The sequence below is a fragment of the Eurosta solidaginis genome, chromosome 3 (genome assembly GCF_040869045.1).
Source record: "Eurosta solidaginis isolate ZX-2024a chromosome 3, ASM4086904v1, whole genome shotgun sequence".
Taxonomy (NCBI): Eukaryota; Metazoa; Arthropoda; class Insecta; order Diptera; family Tephritidae; genus Eurosta; species Eurosta solidaginis.
In genome coordinates, this window is record NC_090321.1 from 112,676,799 (window position 1) to 112,692,899 (window position 16,101).

A 16,101-nucleotide genomic window follows, 5' to 3' on the forward strand; every position below is an offset into this window, starting at 1 on the left:
ACCTTAAATTAGGCTTGATTAGTGATAGCGGTCCGCATAACACTCTGGATTAGGAGGTTGGCAGTTCTCGGCTACCGACATCCTGCTGTCCTCTTGTGAAGCGAAATGGCATAGATTCAGGCCCTAAACCGCTCAGTCCCATAGTCGGGCGCTATGAAGTTCGGCTAAGCCCTCATACCAACGACGGGGTGCTTGCTATAGTGAGGGAATAAAGCATGTAAGTCAAAAGAACTAATTTGCGCATTGATCTCTATCGATTTCGTAATCGGCATGTTTTGTGTGTGTTTTTTGATATTATAGTGAACATCATGATGCAATAAACCAGTCAACTGAAGTCATCTTTACAAAATGGAGTCGCATTTGACAATACTCGCCCTCATAAATTTAAGTTTTACCTAATGTTGCAGAATTACTTTTTTGTTTTATGGGCGCTTGATATTTTCTTGTTGACATGTGTAAATATTGTGTGCAAAATGAGTTTACGATCATTGTAAATTTTTCATTTCTTCACATTAAATGAATTCCACCCCTGGTTCTGGAACTTGGGCGTTTGCCTTTCCCCTTCTGCTTCTTAAAACCAGGGTTCAGACGATTACTGTCTCTTTTCTCTCCTCTTGGGCCCTTCCTCTTCGATCTGGTTGAAAAAAAATTCAGGAATGGTAGTAGCAAAGTGTTTGTCAGTGAACTGTCTTCGACATTCATCCACAGTCTCTCTGGCCCATGCCAAGCGATCGCTCTGTCGTTGGTTGGGTTAACCACTGGACCCAAGCGCTGCATAGTTCTTAATGCTGCCCGGTATTGTGAGAGGGTTTTCTTAAGCTTCCTATTTCCTTGTTCCTGTTCTAAGGTTGGTCCTTTATCCCGGCTGGAAGACCGCTCCTTTTACCGAGCACACTGTCTGCATACTATCATCGCTGTCAGAGGTCAAATGATAAAAATGGAGATAAAAACCGACCGCCAAAACAGCGCAAATTGCTATAGTAAGGCAGCCATTACTTTTCGAGGCGCACCGGTATCAGGAAAGCTCCATTCAAATACAGCCGAAAGGACCCCAGCCTGCAATTCATCCAATAGGCGCGGTCCGCATAACACTCTGGATTAGAGGGTTTGCAGTTCTCCGTCCCATAGTAGGGAGCTATGAGGTTCGGTTAAACCCTCACACCAACGACGCGGTGCTTGCTATAGTGAGGGAATAAAGCATGTAAGTCAAAAGAACTAATTTGCGCAGTTATCTCTTTCGATTTCGTCATCGGCATGTTTTGTGTGTGTCTTTTTATATTATAGTGAACATCAAGATGCAATAAACCAGTCAACTGAAGTCATCTTTACAAAATGGAGTCGCATTTGACAATACTTTCCCTCATAAATTTAAGTTGTACCTTTGCAGCGGCTGTTTGCTTCACCAGGGGTAGCCGTCGACGTTATAAACGGGATTGTGCGGAGGGGGAGATAGGTAGCCCGAGGGCACGTCGTCCTTATTTTAGTGAACGCTCGCCTGCACCATGACAGCGCCCCTTCCACTCAGATAGCCTGCAGGAGCAGTAATTATGTCTTTAAAAAGAAATCCACTTCCGCTGGCTCACCTGCGAGGACTGAAATGCCAACAGCAAATTCTTTCTTCTATACGGCCTGCTTTTAAAAGAATTAAAGAAATGAACCGCTACTTTGGCACTTCTAAGATTTTCTAAACCACTGCCGAGTGGCGACCCCGATTAGAAATACTCTTTTCTAATTGAGAAAACTTGTTTATAATTTGTTGATGAAAGCGCCTGTTTTTAATACTCAGCTGACCAGAGCTCACAGAGTATATTAATTTTGTTCGCATAACGTATCTAAATTGTTGATGTTGCTTTGCCCGTGGCTTGAACCCAGGATCTTCGGAGTTGTAGGCGGAGCCGCCAATTCTTTTTTATTAATTTTCTGAAAAAATTATGCAAAGTGAGCGTTTAAATTGATTATATAACTTTTCTTTAATATTTTGTTTTAATAACTAGGTGAAATCGGTAATGCAAGATCCATTGCTATGTTGAGCTGACATTGAAAGCGCCTGTTTTCAAACGGTTTTATTTAGCGTGACTTGACAGGCAGGCCGCATGCACGGCCGTTGTGAACCAATTTTGTAATTGAAATTTAAGTAACTTCCCGATAAGCTACAAGCTTGAAACTTGGAATGTAGCTCAGAACCCGACGGCGCAAGGATCGATATATTCACAAAAATCGTATTTGTGGTTCGATTTGGCTCATATTTGGAACACATAATACGCACAAGAATAGAAAGCGACCTATGAAAAAAAATCGTCGCTATGTGGCGCAAGGATCGAGATAGTTACAAAAATCCTACTTGTGGTCCGATTTGGCTCATATTTGGAACACATAATACATACAAGAATAAAAAGCGACCTACGAAGATTATGCGCTATAAAAACAAGGATGTGCCATTTAACTTCAGTTTGGAGAGAGGTTTCAGCAGTAAGCGAGAGCTGGTGGAGGAGATTCGACAGAGACCACAAAAGTCAAGGAAAGTAGATCGGGCAAAGGTTGATGAAACGAATGGGCCAAACAAATCAAAACCGAAGGTACCTGCGAGAGAAACACTGGCATTGAAAAACTCTCATGGACGCATTAAAACGAACGAGAGAATTTCCCAGAAAGAATGCAAGGGTGGTTTCCATCCAGGGCGCACTATTGTTGGGAAACGTCGGAACGATACTGATTATGTGAAGCCAATCCGTCAACTGATTATGTGAAACCAATCCGTCAAGCTACAAAGTAGCTCATTGGCCAAATAAGAGGGTGCGAGGGAATGATCCAGAACAATGTGTAGTAAGATGAAACGCAGGTACGATGAGGACAATAATTCGGAAGGTGGTCTTGGAGGGAGATATGGTACGGTTATTGTTCCATCCAAATTTTGGTGCAGTTGGGAAGGCCCATGCAGAGTTGTGAAGAGGATAAGTGATGTCATCTACCGTATACAAATAATTGGGAAACCACGAAATAGAAGAATGGTTCATTTGGAGATGCTGGCAGCGTTTAGATCGAGAGATGAGACTTAGGTGGAGGGCAGTGTGACGAATATTAGTACCATTAAGGGAGTTCGAGAGAAAAGATTTTCGAAAGATTTATGGACCTCTACGCGTTGGCGATAGCGAATACCGAAGAAGATTTAATAATGAGCTGTACGAGCTCTACGCAGACATCAACATAGTCCAGCAAATTAAAACGCAGCAGCTGCGCTGGCTAGGCCATGTTATGCGAATGAAAGATGATGCTCCGGCCAAGAAAGTGTTTCTATCGGAACCCGCCTATGGAAGCAGATTTAGAGGGCGACCCCACTCCGTTGGAAGGACCAGGAGGAAAACGATTTAAACTCCCTTGGTGTGACCAATTGGCGCCGGTTGGCGGAGTGAAGGATCGACTGGCGCGCCTTGTTGAACGGTCATAACCGTTTAGACGGTTAAGCGCCAATTAATTAAGTAAGTAAGTAAGGGATGCTATCATCTCTAAGCCAATACTAAGCAGTGACTTGTATGCACATCAATAAATCAATCATTATGTCTATAGATATTTCCATAAAAGCAGCGGAGAGCAACACACAAACATATGCATACATCTGAGATACTCCCAAAAGTAGGCAATAATTTGTCCAAGTATCACTCACATATACACGCGCATTAGAAAAGCTATAAACGTAGTTATAACTGGTAACTTTATAGCTGGTAAATAACTAGTAAATTATAGAAATAGAAGCGCCTAGAAATATGCCAACGGGGAAACCAAACAGTATAAAAGCAGCAACAGTTGGGGCACGACAAATCAGTTTGACTTAAGCAAGCAACCAGTTGCGAAGTATAAGTGTTATTTTCAAGTAGTCTAATAAAAACCATTTTTGCATTATTCAATATTGGAATTATTTATTCAACAGTTTAGTGATTCGAACGTTGCCAGAGGATTTGGAATAAGAGGAATTTCAGTAAATTTGATACAATACCCATTAGCCCCCTTGCATTTGATACCCATATCCTACAAGCACATTCTAGGGTCACCCCCGGTCCACCTTTATGGCGATATCTCTAAAAGGCGTCCATCTACACCCGAACTTAGCCTTCCTAACTTGTTATGTAACTTTTAAACGGTTAGAAATAGTTAAATTTCCCATTTCTTATAACTTAGAATACTGAAAATCCTCTGACACGCCTTTCGACCATATCAGACCAATTAAATGGGAAGAAAATATAGTAACGCGCCGGACGCCGTCGCCGCCGCGGCAATATTTATGACATTCGGTGGCGTACGAAAAACGACAAAAAACGGAGGCGGCGGTGGCGCTTATCGGCCTAAACCGATTGTTTAGGTATGAGGGTTTTCGTAATTTCTGCCTAATAACTAGAAGCTTCGAGTTTCACCAAATTCTTACTTATGCGGTATATACTGTACGATTGAATTCGGCTGTATTCAAACGGAGCCTCCCGATGCCCGGCCACTTCGGGAAGTATTGATGGCCTTACCACAGTAAGGGGAGCTGCTGTGGCGGACGGTTCGTTTCCCTTATATAATACTGGACCGCTGACCCCGCCTTGTTTGGCAAGTGGTCGTACGACAAGATGAACGACTCAATATCTAATTTCACTAAGGACGATGATAAGGGGAGGACTGAGTCGCAAGCCAAGGACAAGGACGACAAAAACGCATTAAGCGATGCGTCGGACTCGGAGAGCTAGAGTAGTGCTGAAAAAGCATCCATGTTGAAAAAGCATACAAATGAAAATGGAGTAATAGAGTGGAGAAGGGTACGGAGCAGAGGAAGTAAGAGAGGTCTGTCGTAGTACCGTGTAACACAAAGAATTGTCCAACGCCTGGGAGCAGTGGTCGACCCAACGGAAGTGAAGATCGAGCGCTTGGGATGGGCTCATGAGGCGGTAGAAGTGGGTCGAAGACAGTTCAGAAGGTTTGCTGCGAGAAACCCTCGGCACTGCGGCCGGTGCGAGAATGAAGAAGCGTCGAATTGCAGAATGAAGAGGCAGTGTCGGCGGAAGGCGTCAAGCCTGCTTCCAAGAGGCAGAAAGGATCCAGTCCCAGAGCCGAGATGCATGGCAGCCGCATAGAAAAGACAAGTGTGCCTAAAGCTGTAGGACAGTTGGGCCCCAATAGCGAGGTAGCAACTACCTCTAAAGCCTGAAGTCAGAGGAAGGACATCAATAGTGGCGAAGGAAGTGGTTCCAAACTTCCAAGGGCAAGGCACGAACGCGCGGTTTGAGGTGCTGGGTAAAGCGCAAATCTCCATGGTGCCAAATGTTAAAGTATGGATACCATCCGTTATGAAGTCGGAGGATGCGCTGCGACTTCTGCAGAATCAGAATCCGAATATACCGACACAGGATTGGAGAGTACTTACCGTATCTAGGCCTACGGAGGAAGGTCAGTTCTACATCTTCCAAATAAACAAACAGGCGGAAGATATATTGAGCACGCAGCTTGTCCAAATATCCTGGGGTACATGCAAAATTTACATGCGATTCAGGAAAAGAAGTCCTGAGGATAACAATCCTAACACGCTAGAATTAGGGAAAGATCGGTCGTAAGTATCCCAAGAACTACAGGGCCATTAGCCTAACTTTATTTCTGCTCAAAACCTTTGAAAGAATGATAGAAGTGTACAACACAACATGCGTACACCAAAGGCAAGTCGGTAGACATCGCACTGCATAGGATGGTAATAAGCATAGAGAAATCCCTCGAATATAAGAGTATGACCTAGGAATCTTCATAGACATTGCCGGGGCTTTCGTTTGTTAGTACGTAGGCATATATGTACAAAAAAGAGAAAAGGTAAATAATGGGTTATATGCATAACAGGTATGCAGCGGAGATGTCAACACAGAAAGCCTACGTATAATGCAAATGAGAAACAGGACTGTCAACAGAAAAGAAGACACAGCCGACCACCCTTCTAAATCGTGGTTTCCCAACCTTTCCGCCGGTGAGGGTTGTATAACAGTACCAAATCCCATTCCAATAAAGCTTCCGAATTGTTTTTCCCGTCGTGCCTTTGTTTCATCTTACTACTCACACTCTGTTTTTGGCCACTGGACTACTTTGAAGACGGTGAGCTTGACGGATTGGCTTTGCATAATCAGTATCGTTCTGATATTTCACAATAGTAGTGCGCCCAGACTTGAAGCCACCCTTGCATTCCTTCCGGGAATTTCTTTCCTTCGTTTTAGTGCCTACATTTGAGTTTGTCAATGCCAGCGTTCTTTCCGCAGGTACATTCGATATTGATTTGTGTGTTAGTTTCGGTTCCGCGTCAATGATTAACTTCACACACGTTATTAGAATTATGCTCACTTGCATGAAGCACATACGCCATTAGATTTGCATAAAAGGTTTACACAGAAAAAACTTTTTCTTTTGAATGTATGGATATATGCCTTTAATAATAGCAACGATGATAATATTCCTCTGGCTGACTTAATGAATAGATGATCAAGTTATTGTACCATTATATATATTACTAGCAGACCCGGCAGACGTTGTTCTGCCCTAAATTTGGTCCATCTGCATACATTTTAAAAGCTTATTTTTCCGTCTAACTCTGCCCTCCCCCTCTACACTTTCTCCTAATATTTGTATTCACTCCTCCTCCGTCTTTTTCGCTTCATCTATCTCCATCTTCGTCTCATTCTATCTCTTTCTCAGTCTCTTTCTCTTTCTCTATTTTCTCTTCTCTCAAGTTCTTCTCATTCTTCTTCATCCCTTATTGCCAGTCCCAGAGAGTGGTATGTATTTTGTTCCAGTCCCACTCCGAGTCTCAGTCTCAGTCTCAGTCCCAGTCCTAATCCTTGTCCCAGTCCGCCTCTGGTCTACTTCGCATCGTAAATACTAATACAGGCAAATTTATATACCAAATTTCAGGCAATCGAATAGGATGTATGTAAATAGGTATGTGGGTATTATTAATTCATGTCTTTATTTCGGCTTCGCATGCAAATTTATCAGTTTTTCCAGGTTGATGCGACTAAATCGAATATCAAAATGAAAATTACACTTTAAAGCTCTCAGCAAGAGCTTTCATTTGATATCCATAATACACACACATTCTAGGGGTATCCGGGTCTTTGTTTTGGCCTATATTTCGAGACCCTAGTTATCTAGCGGCGTAAAACTTACTCTGCACTAAAGCACACAGCTTCAATTTGATACCCATAATGTAAAAACACATTCTAGGTGTATCCGGGTCCATGTTTTGGCCTATATCTCGAGACCATAGTCACACAGCGGTGGAAAACTTACTCTGTACTAATGCACACACCAACAGCTTCAATTTGATACCCATAATGTAAAAACACATTCTAGTTGTATCTGGGTCCATGTTTTGGCCTATATCTCGAGACCCTAGTCACCCAGCGGTGCAAAACTTACTCCGTACTAAAGCACACATCAAAAGCTTCAATTTGATACCCATAATGTAAGAACACATTCTAGGTGTATCCGGGTCCACGTTTTGGCCTATATCTCGAGACCCTAGTCACACAGCGGTGGAAAACTTACTCTGTACTAATGCACACATCAACAGCTTCAATTTGATACCCATAATGTAAAAACACATTCTAGGTGTATCCGGGTCCATGTTTTGGCCTATATCTCGAGACCCTAGTCACACAGCGGTGGAAAACTTACTCTGTACTAATGCACATATCAACAGCTTCAATTTGATACCCATAATGTAAAAACACATTCTAGGTGTATCTGGGTCCATGTTTTGGCCTATATATCGAGACCCTAGTCACCCAGCGGTGTAAAACTTACTCCGTACTAAAGCACACATCAAAAGCTTCAATTTGATACCCATAATGTAAGAACACATTCTAGGTGTATCCGGGTCCACGTTTTGGCCTATATCTCGAGACCCTAGTCACCCAGCAGCATAAAACTTACTCTGTACTTAAGCATACATCAACAGATTCAATTTGATACCCATAATGTGAAAACACATCCTAGTGTTACCCTGATCCACGTTTTGGCCTGTATCTCGATACCTTAGTCACCAATAGGTATAAAAACTACCCTGTACTAAAGCACTCATCAACAGCTTCAATTTGATACCCATAATGTAAAAACACTGTCTAGGCGTTCGCGGGCCCATGTTTTGGCATATATCTCGAGACCCTAGTCACCCAGGGGTAGGAAAATTACACTCTACTAAAGCACTGATCAACAGCTTTCATTTGTTATCCATATTCTATAAACACATTCTAGGGGTACCTGGGTCCACGTTTTGGCATATATCTTGACAACCTGTGCGTCGATCGCAACTAAACCTATGTGCAAACCTCCGCGTGAGATATACGCAACTTATGTGAAAGTTTGAACAAAATCGACTGGCGCATCTCTTCAAAGACCGGCTACCAACTACCACGCATTTTAGCCTTTCTTTTTATATATAAGATTATTAGGCCTGGAAGCACTACGACCTTTGTGTAAATCTATTGTGCATTACCATTATATAAATTCATATAATTAAATTTACGCATAATATAATAACCTATATTTAATGTAAGTTTTTATGGACTTTTAAATTAAAACAACAACAATAAACTCCACAATATTTGTTATTAGTAACCTCCGTATTCTGCCTTCATAATATATTACTTGATAATGTTTGTCAAAGAAATAACACACGTGTAAAAATAAATTTAAATTTCATTTATCAAAAAGTAATAAAAACATTGTACCAAAGACAAAAAAGGGAATGACTCTACTTATGAACAGTTTTTTTTTTTAATTGGCATGACTCTACTAAAAAGATATTCTTTCTGGAGCCAATTTTCTACCTTTACTTCACTTACGAAAATGAGTGTTAGGAAAATTTCACATCACTTCTCCACAAAGCCCTTTTATTAAATGTTTTGGATTTGCCAAATGCTCTAAACATGAAAAAAAAATGTTACGATAACACAATTTTATTTTGCAAATGTTAAAAAAGAGGGGAATGTTATTTGAACTATTAAAATTTTCTTTCTGGTGAAACGTGAGTTACCATGGATGTTAAAAGTTTCAAGTCTCTAGTTCTAATTAAAAATAAATCGCAAGATTCGAAGTGACCTACGTATATGGTGTTAAGATTAATAAATAAATGTAAGGCGCGATAACCTCCGAAGAGATCTAAGGCCGAGCTTCTCTTCCAATTTGCGTCGTGCTCCTCTTGATTTTCCCTACAAATTGGCCGGAGGGGACCTACATGTTTTATGCCGACTCCGAACGGCATCTGCAAGGCAGATGAGTTTTCACTGAGAGCTTTTCATGGCAGAAATACACCCGGAGCGCTTGCCAAACACTGCCGAGGGGCGACCCCGCTTAGAAAAATTTTCTTCTAATTGAAGAACCTTATTTCTAAAATTTTGATGTTGCTTTGCCCGGGAGTTGAACCCAGGGCATACGGTGTGATAGGTGGAGCACGCTACCATCACACCACGGTGGCCGCCATCCGATCCTTAAATTTTTCAAAATATTCAGATCCGTCCGACAAATAACAAAAGTTTCAACTCAATGAAAAGTTAATAAAAAATCAATTTCAGGATTCAACCTGCTACGTATTGATTTTCTAAATATTGCAAGTCTTGCATTTTAACAAGGCTCTTAACTGTGTTCAGGATTTCATGTAGCTAGCTCGCTAGAAACTTGCTCGCAAAATTTCCAAACTCTGAAATTCGCGTTCAAACAAGAAACGATATAACGAACTAATATAAACGAAGTAATAAAAAATAAGGTGAAGGCAAAGTTAGGGAATGCGCTAAGTGTCCGGATAATAGTGATTTTACCCTATAAACAATGTGCACATATGCAGTGGCAAAAATAATTATATTTAGATTTTCAAAAAAATTTTTGATGTTCAACACTTTTAATATTTTAGTCATTTTTGAGTTGCTGTAGTGGCCGTGTCTAGCAAACGATTTCTGAATTAATTTCATGTGCGCTTTTTCAACCATTTCGTGAGTTCTTTTGCCAAGGAGTGTTTACTTTTACATATTGGGTGAATACATATACGAATAAATATATAAGGCTTAAATAATTAAAGATTATGCTGTTTAATTTATTCTAAAATGCTACGTTATGTCTATAAATAAAAAATACTGCGCGATTTACCTCAGAGGGGATTTTGGCTGATCTTCTGTTCCGATTTGCTTCCAGCCCTTTTTTGATTTTTCCTTCAAATTGGCGGGACATATGTTTTATGCCGACTCCGTCCGGCAGCTGCAAGGCAGATGAATTTCCACTTGAAGCTTTTCATTGCAGAAATACACTAGAAGTGTTTGCTAAACATCTGCCGAGGGGCGACCCCGCTTAGAAAACCTTTTTTCTTAATTTTTGAAATTGCCTGGTCTGGGACTTGAATCCAGGACTTTTGGTGCGGTAGGCGGATTACGCCACTTGCATAAATGTTATGTATGTATATACACATGTGTTAAAAATTTTAAATTAAAAAATTATGTAACAAAAATATTTTATATCGGTCATTTCACGCCAACGCTCAATAATAAATGAAGACGCTTTTTTCATAAATAGTCTATATTTAAATGACCTTGATCGACTTTAGGCTTTTGATAATTTTGAATGTGTATGTAAAAGTACACTATACATACTTAAAATAACTTAAACATTCATATATTCATATATAGTTGCCGTAAAAATACTATTTCCAGAAAAATAAGGCAGTTCCTCGTTAGAAAAAGTGAATTTTGTACGGGGAGAGTATAGAGTGTTCCATAATATGAAGCGCCCTATATATATATACAAATGGATCAGGGTGTTTGTTTGAGTTTTATGACATGCTTAGCAAGTCTTGAATTACATAAATATATGTATATAAATAATCACCAAATATTTTATATATATGTACTTTATTTATTGATGCCGGCTAGAGTGTTTCAAAATAAGATCTTCTATTTCATGTCACCTTAAAGATGAAATTTTTGTAATTCAAGCGACATACAAATTGGTAATTTACGTTTCTAAATTTCAGAGAAATCTTACATATTTTCTGAAAAGTGTCAGCAATTTTTTATGGCGGAATGTATTTTTGGTTTAACATCTTTTTCATCATCATAATTGAATAATAAAATACTTTGTTGAAATTTTTTCGAAGTAATATCACTTTTGGTTTTGCTGAAGAAGTTAAACTTTTCATAACGTGTGATGGCGTCGACCGAGTTTGCTCATCGTTCTTAAATAAATGATAAATGAAGGATATTAGTAAATAAAAAAATTTGTTTATGCGCGAATAACCTCCCAGGAAGTTTTGGGTTGTGCTTCTCCTCCAGCCGCGTCGTCTTCCTGTTAATTTTTCCTACAAATTGGCGGAACGGAACCTACATGTTTTATACCGACTCCGAACAGCACCTGCAAGGCAGATGATTTTTCACTGAGAAGGTTTTCATGGCAGAAATACAATCACTGCCAAAGGGTCAACCACGCTTAGAAAAGTTTCTATTAATTTTGATGTTGCTATACGGAGCACACTACCACCACACCACGGCGGCCGCTAAATCTATTTAATTTCTCCAAGTCTTTATAACATTTTGGTAATTTTGTGTTTTTACCTCTGAAATTAAAACTTTTCCACAAGTAGAGGTTATAAAGCAGAAGAGTTTTCTCGGGAATTCCAACTGTTTGGAAATACAACGCACTCGAGTACATGGTAGAGGTTTACGTCGATCATTATATCAGCGGCGGCGGCGTAGGCACTATTATATACCGGCGGCGTGGACGGCGCGCCGGTGTTCTTGTTTTACATAGCTTTTATCTATTTAAAAATAATAATATTTAGGAAAGGTTTTACTTCTATGTATTGAAGGGAATCAACGTTTTGGCCATTTCGGAAAGATCCGGGGTTTTTGCATCAAAGTCTCGCGTATCGTTCAAAAAATTGCAATACTCATGGCTCTCATGGCACAGTTTTAACGATGAGCACCATATTTGGAACACATAAAAGCGAGCGCGACAAGAGTAGTGTGCGAACGCTATCGTGAGATTAAAAGGAAGCGGGACGCCTTTTCAGGAAGAAAAAAGCAGAAGCAGAATGACGTGAGTGCGAGGAGCTTGAGCTGCTAGCCACAAGGGATAACGCCCGATAATTTTACCAAAAAATACGGCGACAGACGGAAGGTTTTAAGACCGGGCGACCTTGTAACTGATGTCCAGAGAGTGCTTAGATTATGGAGGGAACACTTCTCTGCTCTCCCAAATGGAGGCAGCAATTCACAGCGCAGAGATGAAGAACCCGATCCCGCAATCGATGATAATGGAATATATGTCCCCCGCCCGATTATGACGAAGTTAGAATAGCAATAACCAGATTGAAAAACAACAAGGCCGTGGGCGCTGATGGATTGCCTGCGGAGCTATTCAAGTACGGCGGCGAGGAGTTGGTAAGGCGCATGCAGCAGCTTCTTAGCAAAATATGGGCGGACGAGTGCATGCCCAACGGTTGGAATCTAAGTGCTCTTTGCCCAGTCCACAAGAAGAGGGATACTGCAAAATGCACCAACTATCGTGGAATCGGCCTTCTTAATATTGCATATAAGGTCCTTTCAAGTGCATTGTGCGAAAGATTGAAGCCCACCGTGAACCGGCTGATTGGACTTTATCAGTGCGGCTTCAGACCTGGTAAATCTACCATCGACCAGATTTTCACAATGCGCCAAATCTTGGAAAAAACCCGTGAAAAGAGAATCGACACACATCACCTCTTCGTCGACTTTATAGCCGCCGTCGACAGCACGAAAAGGAGCTGCCTATATGCCGCTATGTCTGAATTTGGTATCCCCGCAAAACTTATACGGCTGTGCAAAATGACGCTGAGCAACACCATCAGCTCAGTCAGAATTGGGAAAGACCTCTCCGAGCCGTTCGAAACTAAACGAGGTTTCAGACAGGGTGACCCCCTATCGTGCGATTTCTTTAATTTGATACTGGAGAAAATTATACTAGCTACAGAACTTAACCGCACTCGAACAATATACTATAAAAGCGTGGAATTACTGACATATGTTGATGACATTGATATCATCTGCCTAAACACCCGCGCTGTTAGTTCTGCTTACTCCGAACTGGAAAAAGAAGCGGTAAAGATGGGTTTGATGGTGAATGAGGACAAAACGAAGTACCTGCTGTCATCCAGCAAAGAGTCAGCGCATACGCGCCTTGGCAACCCCGCTACTGTTTGCAGCCATAATTTCGAAATAGTAAAAGACTTCGTTTATTTGGGAACCAGCATCAACACTAACAACAACATCAGCACTGAAATACAGCGAAGAATCAATCTTGCCAATAAATGCTACTTTGGACCAGGTAGGCAATTGAAAAGTAAAGTCCTCTCTCGGCGAACGAAAATCATAATCTAAAAGTCACTTATCGTACCCGTCCTGCTATATGGGGCAGGACCATGACAACATCAGATGAAGCGGCTTTGGGAGTGTTCGAGAGAAAAGTTCTTCGAAAGATTTATGGACTTCTACGCGTTGGCGATGGCGAGTACCGAAGAAGATTTATTGATGAGCTATACGAGCTATACGCAGACATCAACATAGCCCAGCGAATTAAAACTCAGCGGCTGCGCTGGCTAGGCCATGTTATGCGAATGAAAGATGATGCTCCGGCCAAGAAAGTGTTTCTATCGGAACCCGCCTATGGAAGCAGAGGTAGAGGGCGGCCCCCACTCCGTTGGAAGGACCAGGTGGAAAACAATTTAAACTCCCTTGGTGTGACCAATTGGCGCCGGTTGGAGGAGCGAAGGAGCGACTGGCGTGCCTTGTTGGACGGCCATAACCGTTTAGACGGTTAAGCGCCAATTAAGTAAGTAAGTAATATATACATGAATGCAAAGCGACCTATGATATCCGATTTGGCTCATATTTGGAGCAAATATTACATACAGTCCGGTAGAAGTGACATCAAAATATTTTGTCCCTCACAAGCATAAGTGGCGCAGAGTGGAGTAAAGTCTTTGAGTAAACCAGCATACAAGACTCATCGTGTGGAAGTAGAAAGACCAGAGTGGATAGACGCAATTTTGGAAGCTTTAAAAGGAACATAACAGAAGAATAATGATGCAATCAAATATTTTAAGTGTGGAAAACCAGGGCACATTGCACGTCATTGCTGCACCGGTCCTGGTAGTTCCAACTTGCCTGGTCGTAAACGTAAAGCTGGAGGAGATAAGCAAGAGCGAGTCAGATATAAAGATCGAAAACTTGCCCCAGCTTTTGAATGTCCTGTGATATCTGTCTCGCAAATTCGAAGAAACTCGAGCAGTCTTACCGTCAGAGGGAATGTGGATGGCAAAGAACGTGTACTGAATGTAGATACGGGCGCATCTCATTCCTTAATCCGATCTGACTTGGTCAACAGGAAAGTAAAACCGTTACCTGGAGCAAGGTTGCATAGGGTCACTGGCGAGTAGGTACAACCAAGTCCAAGGAGAAGTGGTATGTGAGGTCTCAGTTGGAAAGGTCACGATTCTACACAAATTCGTTGTGGCTGATATCGTTGATGAAGTCATATTGGGAGTGGACTTCTTAGTTGACCATGACATAAGAATCGACATACAGAGAAGGATTATGCGCTATAAGAACCAGGATGTACCCCTCAACTTCAGTTTTTAGAAAGGGTTCAGCAGTAAGCGAGTGCTGGTGAAGAAGACTCGACAAAGACCACGAAAGTCAAAAGTAAAGGTTTATGGAACGAATGGGCCAAACAAAGCAAAATCAAAGATACCTGCGAGAGAAACGATGGCATTGACAAACCCAAATGGACGCACTAAAACAAAGGAAAGAATTTCGCCTAAAGAATGCAGGGCACACTACTTTTGTGAAACATGGGAACAATATTGATTATGCGAAGCCAATCCGTCAAGCGCAAGCTCTACGAAGTAGTTCATTGGTCAAACAACAGAGTGTGAGGGAACGAATCAGGATAATAAGTACTAAGATGAAACACAGGTACGACAAGAACAATAATTCGCAAGGTTTCCGGGAGGGAGATTTCGTACTGCTATACAACCCTTACCGGCGGAAAGGTATTCCATCCAAATTTTGGTGCAGTTGAGAAGGCCCGTACAAAGTTGTGAAGAAGATCAGTGATACCATCTACCGCATACAAACCATTGGGAAACCACGAAATAGAAGGGTGGTTGATTTGGAGATGCTAGCAGCGGTTAGAAGAGAGATTTGTCTGATCGGGACGATCAGACTTAGGTGGAGGGCACTGTGACGATTATTAGCAACACTAAGGCATACTATCATCTCTACGCCGATACTAAGCAGTCACTTGTATCTACATAAACGAATCAATCATTATGTCTACACATATGTACATACAAGAAGCGGAGAGATATGCACAAATACATGCATATATCTGAGATGCTCACAAAAGTATGCAATCATCGGGAGAAGTATCACTCACATATACACGTGCATATGAGAAGCTAGTAGTTTATAGCTGGTCAACAAGTAGTAAATTTTAGAAGAAGAAATGCCTAGAAGTATGCGAACGAGACATCACAGAGTATAAAATGAGTTAAAGCTGAGTAATCAGTAATCAGTTTGTTTTAAACCCGCTATCAGTTGCGAAGTGAAGTACTTTCAAGTAGTCTAATAAAGACCATTTTTGTATTATTGAATATTGGAGTTATTTATTCAACAGTTTAGTGATTCGAACGTTAGCAGAAGATTTGAAGTAAGCGGGATTTCCCTAAATTCGTTACAATATAAATAAATGAAGCAGAAGGTAATTGGGGAGAAGCTGTATAACAGTAATATGGTCGGATGCATTTGTAAACAGTCCCATCATCGCAGGCGTGCGAGTTCAAATCCCACTCCCGGAAGAAAATGCTTTGAAGGGATTTACAAGGTATAATCGAAACAGCTGCCGCCTTTTTCGTCCTGATGTCGAGTTGTTTCAATTTTTTCCCAAACAATTAATAAAATAAAATAAAATTTTATAATTTTAGGTCGATTACAAGTTTGACACCTTTTGTACCCACAATAACTTTAGTTGTATAGGAAAAATTATACCCGATCCAAGCCTCATCTCTCAAGGAAC

At 41.1% G+C, this 16,101-nt stretch overlaps 1 protein-coding gene across 9 annotated transcripts in view; it reads left to right on the forward strand.

Moving 5' to 3' along the window:
* The window catches only part of Obsc (Obscurin), a 2,548,720-nt gene that overhangs the window by 451,492 nt on the left and 2,081,127 nt on the right, over positions 1-16,101 (forward strand). For 2 of the 9 annotated variants that reach the window (XM_067772956.1, XM_067772960.1), the window contains exon 1: positions 9,896-10,033. The exons of 5 other annotated variants lie outside the window; for them this stretch is intronic. The gene's annotated coding sequence lies outside the window, so the exon portion shown is untranslated. Of the gene's footprint in view, positions 1-9,895; positions 10,034-16,101 lie in introns of those variants that run through there. 2 more of the 9 variants (XM_067772958.1, XM_067772961.1) reach the window with 2 other exon arrangements.